The following is a 12,976-nucleotide window of genomic DNA, read 5'->3' as shown; positions in this document are numbered from 1 at the left end:
CTCTTGGTTCTTTCACACATCCACAGCCCATGTCTATGGTGCTTAGTTGAAACTCTTTTTCAGGCAAGAGTAGTCTCCATTCATACCACCTTTACACAAAACTAACTTACACAAACTAACTTCATCAGTCATGACAAAAAGATTTTTCCAATGGCATCATTGTCTGTAAGATCTTTAGCCTTAGTTAGATCACTCAATTCATTTATCCATCTCTTGACATGTATCACTATCATCTAGACCAACTTCATCTACCAAAAGCTTTATATGATCATACTCAAGCCTTTGATCCATTTTGATAAAATTCCTCATTTTTATCATCATTATTGCAGCGCTTATTTCACCTTTGAAATTTTTTGAGAAGTTTATGGGCAAGAAGATAATGATGACTTTTACCAAGGAATATTGTAAATATTAAATTGGAATAAACATGAAAAAAGATATAAATGTGGACTGGTTTGACTGCCAAATGAGCAAAGGTAAGATCAAATTTTTTTCTGCTGTAGTAGTATAATGAATAGCAAGATCTTGTTTAAGAATAAGATTAAAAGAGAATGTACTCATTGCACGAGTTACTGGGGCATTTTATGGCAATGTATGGAAAGGAGGCAGTAAGGACAAAGATAAGTAGAGACTTTCCCTGGCCAACCCTTGGTAATAGTTCCCGTAGGGAACAAGCATCAGAGATACAGATAGACAGACTGATAAGTTTTAAGGCAGTTGAGCATTATCACCTAGAATTATGATCTTAAAATTCAAAAGTAATTCATAGTATTAAATAACTTCTCATACAAAAAACTCAAAAGCAATTCATAGTATCAAATAGATTATCATAGAAAAACTATCACTAAGAAACCTTGTTGTTCAAAGTGCTAAAATACAGTTATCCAATATTTTTTTTTTACGCCAATATTTACCAATATATTTTTAGAAATAAGAAAACTTCCATAAAATAATTAAGTGCAGAAAACATATACCTTGTACTAACATATGAATTCACTACACAATTCAAAACATTGTGGAAAATTGATAACATCTAATCTAATGTTTACACACACAACACTTATGTTAATTTCCCCATGACTTAACTATTCCTTTGAAACCATATGATTTGACAACAAAACTGTCTGCTGCTGTTAACTTGAAACACTTTATACACCATTAATATACACACAAGGCTCCCCCAGAATTCAGAGTCCACAAATTTAATGAAATGGAGCACCATAACAGTTGAATAATATAAAAGCCCACCAAATAGTACAAACTGGAATTCTACTTTAAACCTTCGGTATCTACTTTAAGCAATCAGCCCCATTATGTATTCCATGATGAAACAAACCAAACTAATGACCGAGATATATTTTCCCTTTCTGTTGTTATTTTTTCAGTCTATACATGTATTGGAATGTAAATAATCAGACTTGCATTTCATAAAGGATTAGGCAAAATGACGAAGTAGGCATTTGTAATTTGTTTGTAGAGCAATGTCCCAGGCAAATTTTAGATGAATCAATTTTTTTTCATAAAAGATAGTTTCCCACGTTAATGATGTAGCATCAGATAAAATCAAAGGCAGGTCACATTCTTTGACATCCATTCTCTAATCTTTTCCATGGTTTCCCCCAGCTGCTTCACAAGCCTTGGTTCAGTCCAATGACAGGCTGTCAACCCCTATATACCACATCCAAAAATTCACTATCCCATGCATGCCTTTCACTGATAAATGAAAAGATAATATGCAAATTGCCAGTAGTTGAGAACAGGCCAATAAGTTTTACAGAGTTACGTAATGAAGAATGTTTTAATTATACTGTAATATGATTGTTTACAATTTCTAAATTCTTAATCCACAAGACAGAAAAGAAGACCTACAGTTACCTACTGGGGTAAGAATTAAAATACTTCCTTTTTCTTGAATTTATTACATTATCTTTTATTTTCGTAATTGCACAAAGGCCAAAACTTAATGCTGCCAAGGAAAATTATGGGCAGTTTTGTATAATTTATCAAAATGTCAAAATAGCATCACAAATAATATGAAGCAAGACCTACAAGAACTCCTAACAAAATCACATTCAAGAAATCATCATAATGATCTCGTATAAAAATTGACAATACATACAGCCTGAGAGGAGTTCAAATGTATTTTTATTCCATTTATCATTTGTACATAGCACAGAGCCTTGTCAAGGCTCACAAAACCATATCTTTAACAGATTAAAACACATACAGCATTACTAATTAAAATCCTCCCATTTCAGAGACTGGATTTACTTATACATGCTATAGTTTATGAATAGATTTCAAATGACACTGCACGTTACTACCAGATACATGTATTCTCATTCATCTCCAAATCCTTACATGTATCATTTTTCAGCGTTTTCAAAAAAGCTGTAGAATATCTTAATTTTGCAGTGCTGTTTTCCTTTATTCACTACTTACAAGAAGGTTTTAAAAGATTGTGGCAAAAGGATATCTTAACTAAGTTACACAATAAATATTAAAAACTAGCAGAATCTTCACATCACACTCAAGTAAATCTATGCTTGAAAGCAGTAGTTTTGAGCAAGTACACACCATTTATGTGAATATATATGTATGTATGTATGTATGCATGCATGCATGCAAGTTCGTATCTATGCTTCAACATAACAGAAAATATGTTATTTTGCATGGAAAAGATAAGGTCTACACTAGACATTATCATCTTGGTAATCTCTTTGATACAATCTTTGCAAAAATCATATTTGGAGTTCATCTGTATCTACTTTTTTTTTGCTTTCGTTCGAGGAAAATCAAATGCTTATTAGGTTAAAACATCTTTTTCACATGCAATTCAAATATTAACATCATTAATTTATACTGGAATCTTGCTCAAATTTACTTCTTTTTAGTGTTGGCCAGCAAAGACTTCGCAATACATGTTCATGGTATCAATTATTTTTGAAACGAGTCAAATCCTCACACACACTATTTAGTCTAGTCTTTATGGAAGATTTGGCATAGGTACCTCATTTCATATAGATAATTACATATATTAATAGTTGAAATTTAAATGCTGGTACAAGTTCAAATGAACAGTACTCTTTGGTTGAAATTTTATAACAAGTGAATTTCAAATGTAAATACAGTTCATAGACATTTAAAGATTATTTTAAGTTACTCATCTTTCTGTTGAAAAGTGTGTATGAACATTTATAGATGCCGTCACGTCTGGGTAATGTTCTGCATGAGCCACCATTCTCAAATATATGTTGATATTCATTAAGGGCATACTTATTGTACCCTGCACTTTTAAAGTATATTTCTCATACGCCCCAATGTTGAATTGCCAAAAACTTTGTTCATACTTTGTTCTGATCCAAGTTCACAAGCTTAGTACACCATATTACTAAATACACTGCACCCTTTCTTTATAAGTCCACTATACAGGCAGTGACATAACAAGCTTTCATAATTTACACTTATGTGATCCATATGTACAGCCAGTAAATATTCTGTATTGTAAGTAATCAGAGCGAGAGTAGATTATTTATGAAATATTTGGCAGTTTCTACAATGGCCACTTAGGTGTGTATCAAACTAAATTGATTAAGTGTTACTTCATCCCAGTACCAAGCAGGTCATCACTACAGAAAGTGCATCCAAACAAAAAACAAAAAAATTACTAATAATTGTTGTAGAGCAAGCTTCTGTATCAAAAAGTATCCCCTCATATAATTTGAAAACATACCCATGACAGTGACCAGGAGGCTCAAGTAAATTTCTGTTAAAGACTTTTCAACTCGACTAAGATCCGCTACTTTCCTGGATAACAATTCAGCTGAATTAGAGGCAATGACACTTTGGAGATAAGTGTTTTGTAAAATGAGCGATTATCAATTTAAAGTCACCCCTACTACAATACCCCTCAATTCAACACAATATGGTCATTTTGAATATCACTCAAAAATACTGCCTTGTATGCTTTGGTGTGTATGAAAGTGTCCCAACTGGTGCATCTGTAAGCAGACAAAAATTCTCACATATCTCAACACATATGACCAGACAGTCACAAACCAGATCATATATACACCTTTGCCTGCTTACGGTTAATTATATAAGTAGACCAGTGCAATTACTAACAGATGTATGCTTGTAAATGTAATAGTGTGCAATTATTTCCACAAGGTTATTTTACACAAAGTATAAATGGTGTACTTGCATTAAAACAGTAGTAATTGTAACCCAGCATATACTTTTACTTGCATCAGTAGGGCAGTGTAGAGCTGCAACAGCACCCTTGAAACTAACATTTAGCTTATGTACTTTTTCATGTACAGTAGTTTAAATAAAAAGTGGTGGAAAAGGCATCAATATCAGAAGTCAAGCATCAACATCAGAAGTCAAAAGTCATGAATCAATTACACTTACAATACTGTGTGAGGTAGTTTATCCAAAAAGTTTTCTAGTTATTCCACTCCATGAAAAAAATTGCAAATATTTTCACTTAAAATTATGCTCATCTATGAATTTACAAGGAACAGAAATAATATCACAAGGATAGTGAAACCTATTCAGGACTACATCATCCTTTTTAGCTATAATGTAGCAGTTACAGAATTTCACCTTCAAGGTACACAGCCACAATATAACCTCAATCTACCTATATAGCTGTGTAATACATGGAAAAAAAAACTCATTATTAAAAGCTTATAATGATCCAGTCAAGCAAGGAAATAATTTTGCATGAAACTAGCACAGAATGGCATTATGGTTCCGAAATACAGGCACGAGCCTATGAATTATACATGATACATTTCATAACGTGCAAAGATGTTTTTCAACTTACAGTTGTAAAGAAGAGAAAGTCAAATCCTTTCACAGAACACTGGTTATTGCGTACAACACAGTTTCCTGTATAACCTAAAAATTTAATATTGTTAAATAAACACTGAATCTATCCAGAGTCAGGAGAGGAGTAATTTTGGCATGATGGTAACTACAGCATGAAAAAAGTACATAAAACAGGCTAAAAAATCATACGTAGAAAAATCAAATTTACAGATTGCCATAAGTTTCATCATGTCTGATTACTGTTGCTTCTCGCTACCCCTTGAAAATAAAATCACATGGTTTGCTTTGTATGTAGTGTGCAAGAGGTTTTTCTGTAACATGCTGAAAACAGGTGACACATTACACATACCAGACTGAACACATGACCAAGCTGCTTTGCAGTATCTTTAATTTACTCACTGTAACTTAAAATAAAAAAGGGGTTAAAAGGAATTAATATATTACATTAATTTCACTCATAACACATTAGAACATTAATTTCACTCATAACACATCAGAATGCTCACAAAAAAAGGCACACATAACAAACTCAACCTATCCCTCCCTCACAAACATGAAGTGTCCTTCCCTTCCCATCCACTGGCACAGTTTACTTACAAACTCACAATTACAACCTGCAGATGAAACTCTGCTTTGTACTAACAATGTGATCATTCATCAATTTGTGTCTGCTGATTTAAGCAGTAATAAGTCTGTCAACTGTAGCATTTTAGAATGGCTGATACAGAATCAATAACTAAAAGTGAGGGGAAGGACATGCTGTTTGTCCTAAATAGGATGAGAAGCACCTCACACTTAAGAAAGCAACCCCTTTGGTTTCTACTTTAGATTTAAACATCAAAATTGCCCCTTCCAAGCCCTTAAATACCTCACTTTATAATATACTTTGTATGAAAGAATTTAAAGCCATCCATCAAGAAATTATGACTGGTAATAAATAAACAAACCCTTTACAATTATTCATGAATACAGATAAACAAATAGTTGTGGGGGTATATTTCACTCACGCAATGTAAATATCATGGACCTCTTTCTGAAATGTGGTCTTACTGCTGGAAGATAAAATATACACACATATCCAGAGAAAAGAAAGAGGAGAAAAAATAAGGGAGCATCTATGCGTATAAGTATATATATTCTTTTATTATACTTAATCGCTGTTTCCCACATCAGCAGGGTAGTGCCAGAAAACAGATGAAGAATGGCCCATCCACTCGAGTACACATCTTTTTCTTTCTTTCTTTCATACTATTCGTTTACACATATATATACATAAACTCCCATACACGTACAGATACATATATACATGTACATATTCATACTTGCCTGCCTTTATCCATTCCTGATGCTACCCCGCCAAACAGGAAATAGCATCCCCTGTCCCCCCTTCAGTGAGGTAGCACCAGGGAAAAAAAAAAAAAACCACATTAGTTCACACTCGGTCTCTCCTGTAACATTTCATATGCGACTTCCCATAAAAAATGAGTTACTGCATTTGATACTAATGAAATACAAGTAAAAGTTCTTATGGAAAAGTATCTATTTCATAACTACTAGCTTAAGGAACTATACTAAATTTCTGTATTCAGTTTTAGATTAATTTTAGATTAAAAATTTTGATTTCTTGAAAACTAGATAAAAATCTCCTTAAAGCAACAAATTTCCAGTTTACATTAATAGGGATTTTATCCCTCCAGACTTTACATAAAAAAAAAAAGAATCATGTAGTTAAGACTTGACACAGAAGGACTAATATAAATCCTTAATCAATGGGCCTTACTAAATAACTTTAAATGGCTGCCTTTCATTAACCAATTTGAGATCAACGATATACTGATTTCTTATTACTTCCCTTCAACAAATTTTCTCATAAAAAAGGACCCTTTATCTAGCCATACTTTATGATTTGATCTGAAAGTAAAGAATTACTTCTGAGGCAGTCTGTCCCTCTTTACATAGTTTTGTCCAAGACATTTTCTGACAGCACAGAGGCCCATAAAGAATCCTTCCAAAGAATTTTGTTTGTCACTGTGTAAACAAATACAAGACATAGCAGGATGCCAATTGCAGCAATGCAGGTCTATAACACACTAAGACATTGTATGCTATAAGTTACAGATATCAGTATGAATATGATGAAAACCTAAGGATTACAAATATTGAAGTCATGCCATGATTACATAAATATAGAAGGGATAGTTTCCACCTAGCAACTTTAGTCATATATGACATAACTCTGCAGGCTAATCAATCTATCTTTAAAAACTAATGCAAAATTTAATTGAATCCATCTATCTTCCTATCTCTCTGCCATGTTTCAATTGGAACTCCCTCATAGGGGTGGACACAGCAACAGTCTCTCCATAACTAAAGAACTCTACTGCTGCTTCTTAGCCTTTAGTGCCTCAAATCTTAATAGGGTCACTGGCAGAGGGCAAGTCTAGCACATTCTTTACTTCAAATTTGTTCATAAAGAATAAGAGGGTTTCAAATTCAAAATTCCAGTAATGTAGAGTCTTTGAATGTATGGAAAATATAAGGTTTGGTTTTGCTCACTAGGGTTTGGAAACCTAATGGATATAATCTATGCTGACCTTAAATGCATTGACAGTAAACAAAAATTATTTTGAATGTGTTAAGTAGTCAGTCATGAAGAGTCTTGGACTTGCTACATGCTATAGGGATATGATTTAAGCCCATTTTAAGCAAGACACTGACGCCACTAAAATAACGTCTAAAAGGAGTAACCCATTTGATGGCATTTTTGAAAATCTAAACCCAAAATCCCACTATAAGGTCAGTCTTTGAAACATTTAATGCATTGCAAAATTAACATGCCTTAATCTAACACTTAATTACATGAACACATTTTTACTTGAGAATAATGTCGCTAACTATAACATAAGAACAATGTCCAACAGTAGGCCACAATCTTAATACCACTGTGTGATACTCTGTGATACACTTACTAAAAGGGCGACAAAATGTGATCATAACTTCTGTATCTTTGATATTTGGTGGACAAGCATCTGCTAAAAATAGGTTTTAGAGGATCTGCCATATAAGATAGCAGAGCAACAAAGTAATCTTTATCATCTTTGCAGGACATGTGAAACGTCTGGGGTAAGCCATGGAAAGGTCTATGGGGCCTGGATGTGGATAGGGAGCTGTGGTTTCAGTGCATTACACATGACAGCTAGAGACTGAGAGAACGAATGTGGTCTTTTTGTCTGTTGTCCTGGTGCTACCTCGCAGGAGCAGAGGGTAGCAATGCTGTTTCCTTTGGGGTGGGGTAATGCCAGGAACGGATGAAAACAAGCATGAATATTACGTGTGTAAATGTGTATATGTCTGTGTATGCATATGTGTGTATATGGGCATTTACTTATATATGTGTATACCAGTGACTGGACTGTTCTCCGTCTGTTTCTGGCCCTACCAGACTGATGTGGGAAATGGCAATCAAACATCATAATAATAGGGGCGAAAGAATACTTCCCATGTCTTCCCTGTGTCATAGAAGGCGACTAAAAGGTAGAGAGTGGGAGTTAGAAATCCTCCCCTCCCATTTTTCACTTTTCCCAAAAAAAAAAGCAACAGAGAAGGGGGCCAAGTGAGGATATTCCCTCTAAGGCTCAGTCCTCTGTTCTTAATGCTACCTCGCTAACGTGAGAAATGGTGAATGTTTACGATTAATAATAATAATAACAACATATATTTATACACTGGGGGTTCTAGTAATATGCAAAAGTCCAAATCAAGGTCAGGCCTTAAATGAAACAGAGAGGTTAATGAAAGGGGAAAGGGAAAGATAAGGGAAAGTATTTATAAATATTTGAAGTGGAAAAACCTGTTTTAAAATTTTTAAAATACATATTTGTGGCCTTTCTTCATATTTCTTGACACAAGGGGTGGCACAATCAGGTGTGGGCGAGAAGAGGAGAGTGTGTTATTTGTTTTTTCTTTCATGCATCTGTGCCATTTCCTGTGGGGAAGCAAGGCATTGAGTGGATGAAAGCAAGCATGTATACATCTTATTTATTAAATATTATACTCAGACGCTGTTTCCTGCGTTAGTGAGGTAGCACAAGAAAACAGAAGAAAGAATGGCCCAACCCACCCACATACACATGTATATACATAAATGCCCACACACGCACACATACATACCTATACATTTCGATGTATACATACACAGACATGTACACATATACACATCCACACATGCAGCCTTCATCCATTCCCATTGCCACCACACCACACATGAAATGGCATCTCCTCCCCCTGCATGTGCGCAAGGTAGCGCTAGGAAAAGACAACAAAGGCCACATTCGTTCACATTCAGTCTCTACCTGTCATGTGTAATCCACCAAAACCACAGCTCCTTTTCCACATCCAGGCCCCGCAAAACTTTCCATGGTTTACCCCAGACGTTTCACATGCCCTGGTTCAATCCAAAGACAGCATGTCGACCCCGGTATACCACATCATTTCAATTCGCTCTATTCCTTGCACGCCTTTCACCCTCCTGACCTTCAGGCCCAGATCACTCGAAATCTTTTCCACTATCCTTCCACCTCCAATTTAGTATCCCACTTCTCGTTCCCTCCACTTCTGACACACAAATCCTCTTTGTCAACTTTTCCTCACTCATTCTCTCCATATGTCCAAACCATTTCAACACATCCTCTTCTGCTCTCTCAACCACACTTTTTACTACCACACATCTCTCTTACCCTTTCAGTACTTACTCGATCAAACCACCTCAAACCACATATTGTCTTCAAACATTTCATTTCCAACACACCCACCCTCCTCAGTATATATATATATATATATATATATATATATATATATATATATATATATATATTTTTTTTTGTCGCTGTCTCCCGCGTTTGCGAGGTAGCACAAGGAAACAGACGAAAGAAATGGCCCAAACCACCACCATACACATGTATATACATACATCCACACACGCAAATATACATACCTACACAGCTTTCCATGGTTTACCCCAGACGCTTCACATGCCCCGATTCAATCCACTGACAGCACGTCAACCCCGGTATACCACATCGCTCCAATTCACTCTATTCCTTGCCCTCCTTTCATGTTCAGGCCCCGATCACACAAAATCTTTTTCACTCCATCTTTCCACCTCCAATTTGGTCTCCCTCTTCTCCTCGTTCCCTCCACCTCCGACACATATATCCTCTTGGTCAATCTTTCCTCACTCATTCTCTCCATGTGCCCAAACCATTTCAAAACACCCTCTTCTGCTCTCTCAACCACGCTCTTTTTATTTCCACACATCTCTCTTACCCTTACGTTACTTACTCGATCAAACCACCTCACACCACACATTGTCCTCAAACATCTCATTTCCAGCACATCCATCCTCCTGTGCACAACTCTATCCATAGCCCACGTCTCGCAACCATACAACATTGTTGGAACCACTATTCCTTCAAACATACCCATTTTTGCTTTCCAAGATAATGTTCTCGACTTCCACACATTCTTCAAGGCTCCCAGAATTTTCGCCCCCTCCCCCACCCTATGATCCACTTCCGCTTCCATGGTTCCATCCGCTGCCAGATCCACTCCCAGATATCTAAAACACTTCACTTCCTCCAGTTTTTCTCCATTCAAACTCACCTCCCAATTGACTTGACCCTCAACCCTACTGTACCTAATAACCTTGCTCTTATTCACATTTACTCTTAACTTTCTTCTTTCAAACACTTTACCAAACTCAGTCACCAGCTTCTGCAGTTTCTCACATGAATCAGCCACCAGCGCTGTATCATCAGTGAACAACAACTGACTCACTTCCCAAGCTCTCTCATCCCCAACAGACTTCATACTTGCCCCTCTTTCCAAAACTCTTGCAGTCACCTCCCTAACAACCCCATCCATAAACAAATTAAACAACAACGGAGACATCACACACCCCTGCCGCAAACCTACATTCACTGAGAACCAATCGCTTTCCTCTCTTCCTACACGTACACATGCCTTACATCCTCGATAAAAACTTTTCACTGCTTCTAACAACTTGCCTCCCACACCATATATTCTTAATACCTTCCACAGAGCATCTCTATCAACTCTATCATATGCCTTCTCCAGATCCATAAATGCTACATACAAATACATTTGCTTTTCTAAGTATTTCTCACATACATTCTTCAAAGCAAACACCTGATCCACACATCCTCTACCACTTCTGAAACCACACTCTTCTTCCCCAATCTGATGCTCTGTACATGCCTTCACCCTCTCAATCAATACCCTCCCATATAATTTACCAGGAATACTCAACAAACTTATACCTCTGTAATTTGAGCACTCACTCTTAAACCCCTTTGCCTTTGTACAATGGCACTATGCACGCATTCCGCCAATCCTCAGGCACCTCACCGTGAGTCATACATACATTAAATAACCTTACCAACCAGTCAACAATACAGTCACCCCCTTTTTTAATAAATTCCACTGCAATACCATCCAAACCTGCTGCCTTGCCGGCTTTCATCTTCCGCAAAGCTATATATATATATATATATATATATATATATATATATATATATATGGGATAGGGGAGAAAGAATACTTCCCACGTATTCCCTGCGTGTCGTAGAAGGCGACTAAAAGGGGAGGGAGCGGGGGGCTGGAAATCCTCCCCTCTCAATTTTTTTTAATTTTCCAAAAGAAGGAACAGAGAAGGGGGCCAGGTGAGGATATTCCCTCAATGGCCCAGTCCTCAGTTCTTAACGCTACCTCGCTAACGCGGGAAATGGCGAATAGTTTGAAAAAAAAAAAATATATATATATATATATATGGAATGAACCAAGGCATGTGCTGTGGCTTGGGTAACCATAGAAAGGTTCGTGGGGCCTGGTTGTGGTACTACGTTACTAATGTGGGAAATGACAAACAAGTGTAAAGAAGGTGGACGAGTTGAATATGAAATGTTTGTGGACAATACATGGTGTGAGGGAGTTTGATCGAGTTAGTAATGAAGGGAAGGAGAGTTGTGTGGTAATAAAAAGAATGTGGTGAGAAAACAGAAGAGCCTGTGCTGAAATGGTTTGGACATATGTATAGAATGAAAGAGGAAGGGTTGACAAAGAGGATATACATGTCAGAAGTGGAGGAAACATGGAGAATGGAAAATTAAACTGGAGATGGAAGGATGGAACACAGAAGATTTTAAAATGATCAGGGCCTGAACATAAAGGTGGGTGAAAGGCATGCGGAGGATAGAGTAAAATGGAACTAAGGTCAACATACTGTTAATGGACTAAACTTGAGCATGTTAAGCATCTGGGGTAAATATCACTGGTAGTTGTCTCTTATACTAAAAACACCATAAATCTCTAACCTTAATGTCTTTCATATCAGTATGTGCTGCATACAGACCTTTTCCAAAATTTTCATAAGTACCACTTTCAACCTGAGAATCTGTTGGACAATCTTTTTTTGTCAAAACTTATCAAACCCTCATACACCACATCTCCTAAACCTTTCTAATTCATGTTCTGAGTTTTACATTCTTAAATAAACTTTCCATGCTAGTTAATGCTGCAAGTTTAATTGATATTGCTTTTATAAATAGGGCTCAATATTTGTGGGTACTTTAAAGTTTTATTCCATAAATGAAATATAATTTAATACGATGCAATTTACAAAGCACACTGATAACTAGCAGAGCTATCCAACAAAATGCTGAGCAGAAATGCTTGAAAACTAATGCATTTTCAAAGTGGAGCACTCTTTATGTACTGCATCTATCACAAAATGAAGCCATGATTATTAACCCAAAATTTGATGAGCCCATTTAAATTCCATCTTGTAAACTGGAATATAAACAGTTATGAGGTTAGGCAAAATAATTTTGTTCAAATAGACACTTAGTAAATTACTTTTCAACAAAATAAAAACACTATGAAAGCGAAAATGAAAGACCATACAGAATTAGAGGTTTGGAAGAATTTCCACGTAACCTGAAGTAACAATATTAACAATAGCAATTATATATTTTCATAGTTAAAGATTACTTTTTTGGTAAATTTGTTGGACAATAACCTGTTAAGTAATTAAGAAGCTAAGTTACTTTATCTGGCCATCCTT

At 36.0% G+C, this 12,976-nt stretch overlaps 1 protein-coding gene across 1 annotated transcript in view; it reads right to left on the bottom strand.

Annotated features, from left to right (window-relative positions):
- Positions 1-12,976, bottom strand: part of LOC139751873 (E3 ubiquitin-protein ligase TRIM71-like) — a 65,345-nt gene that overhangs the window by 919 nt on the left and 51,450 nt on the right. The window lies entirely within an intron of this gene.

This window comes from Panulirus ornatus, chromosome 12, assembly GCF_036320965.1.
Source record: "Panulirus ornatus isolate Po-2019 chromosome 12, ASM3632096v1, whole genome shotgun sequence".
Taxonomy (NCBI): domain Eukaryota; kingdom Metazoa; phylum Arthropoda; class Malacostraca; order Decapoda; family Palinuridae; genus Panulirus; species Panulirus ornatus.
Note: the sequence above shows the minus strand (reverse complement) of the source record. Positions and strands in the feature narration are given on the sequence as shown.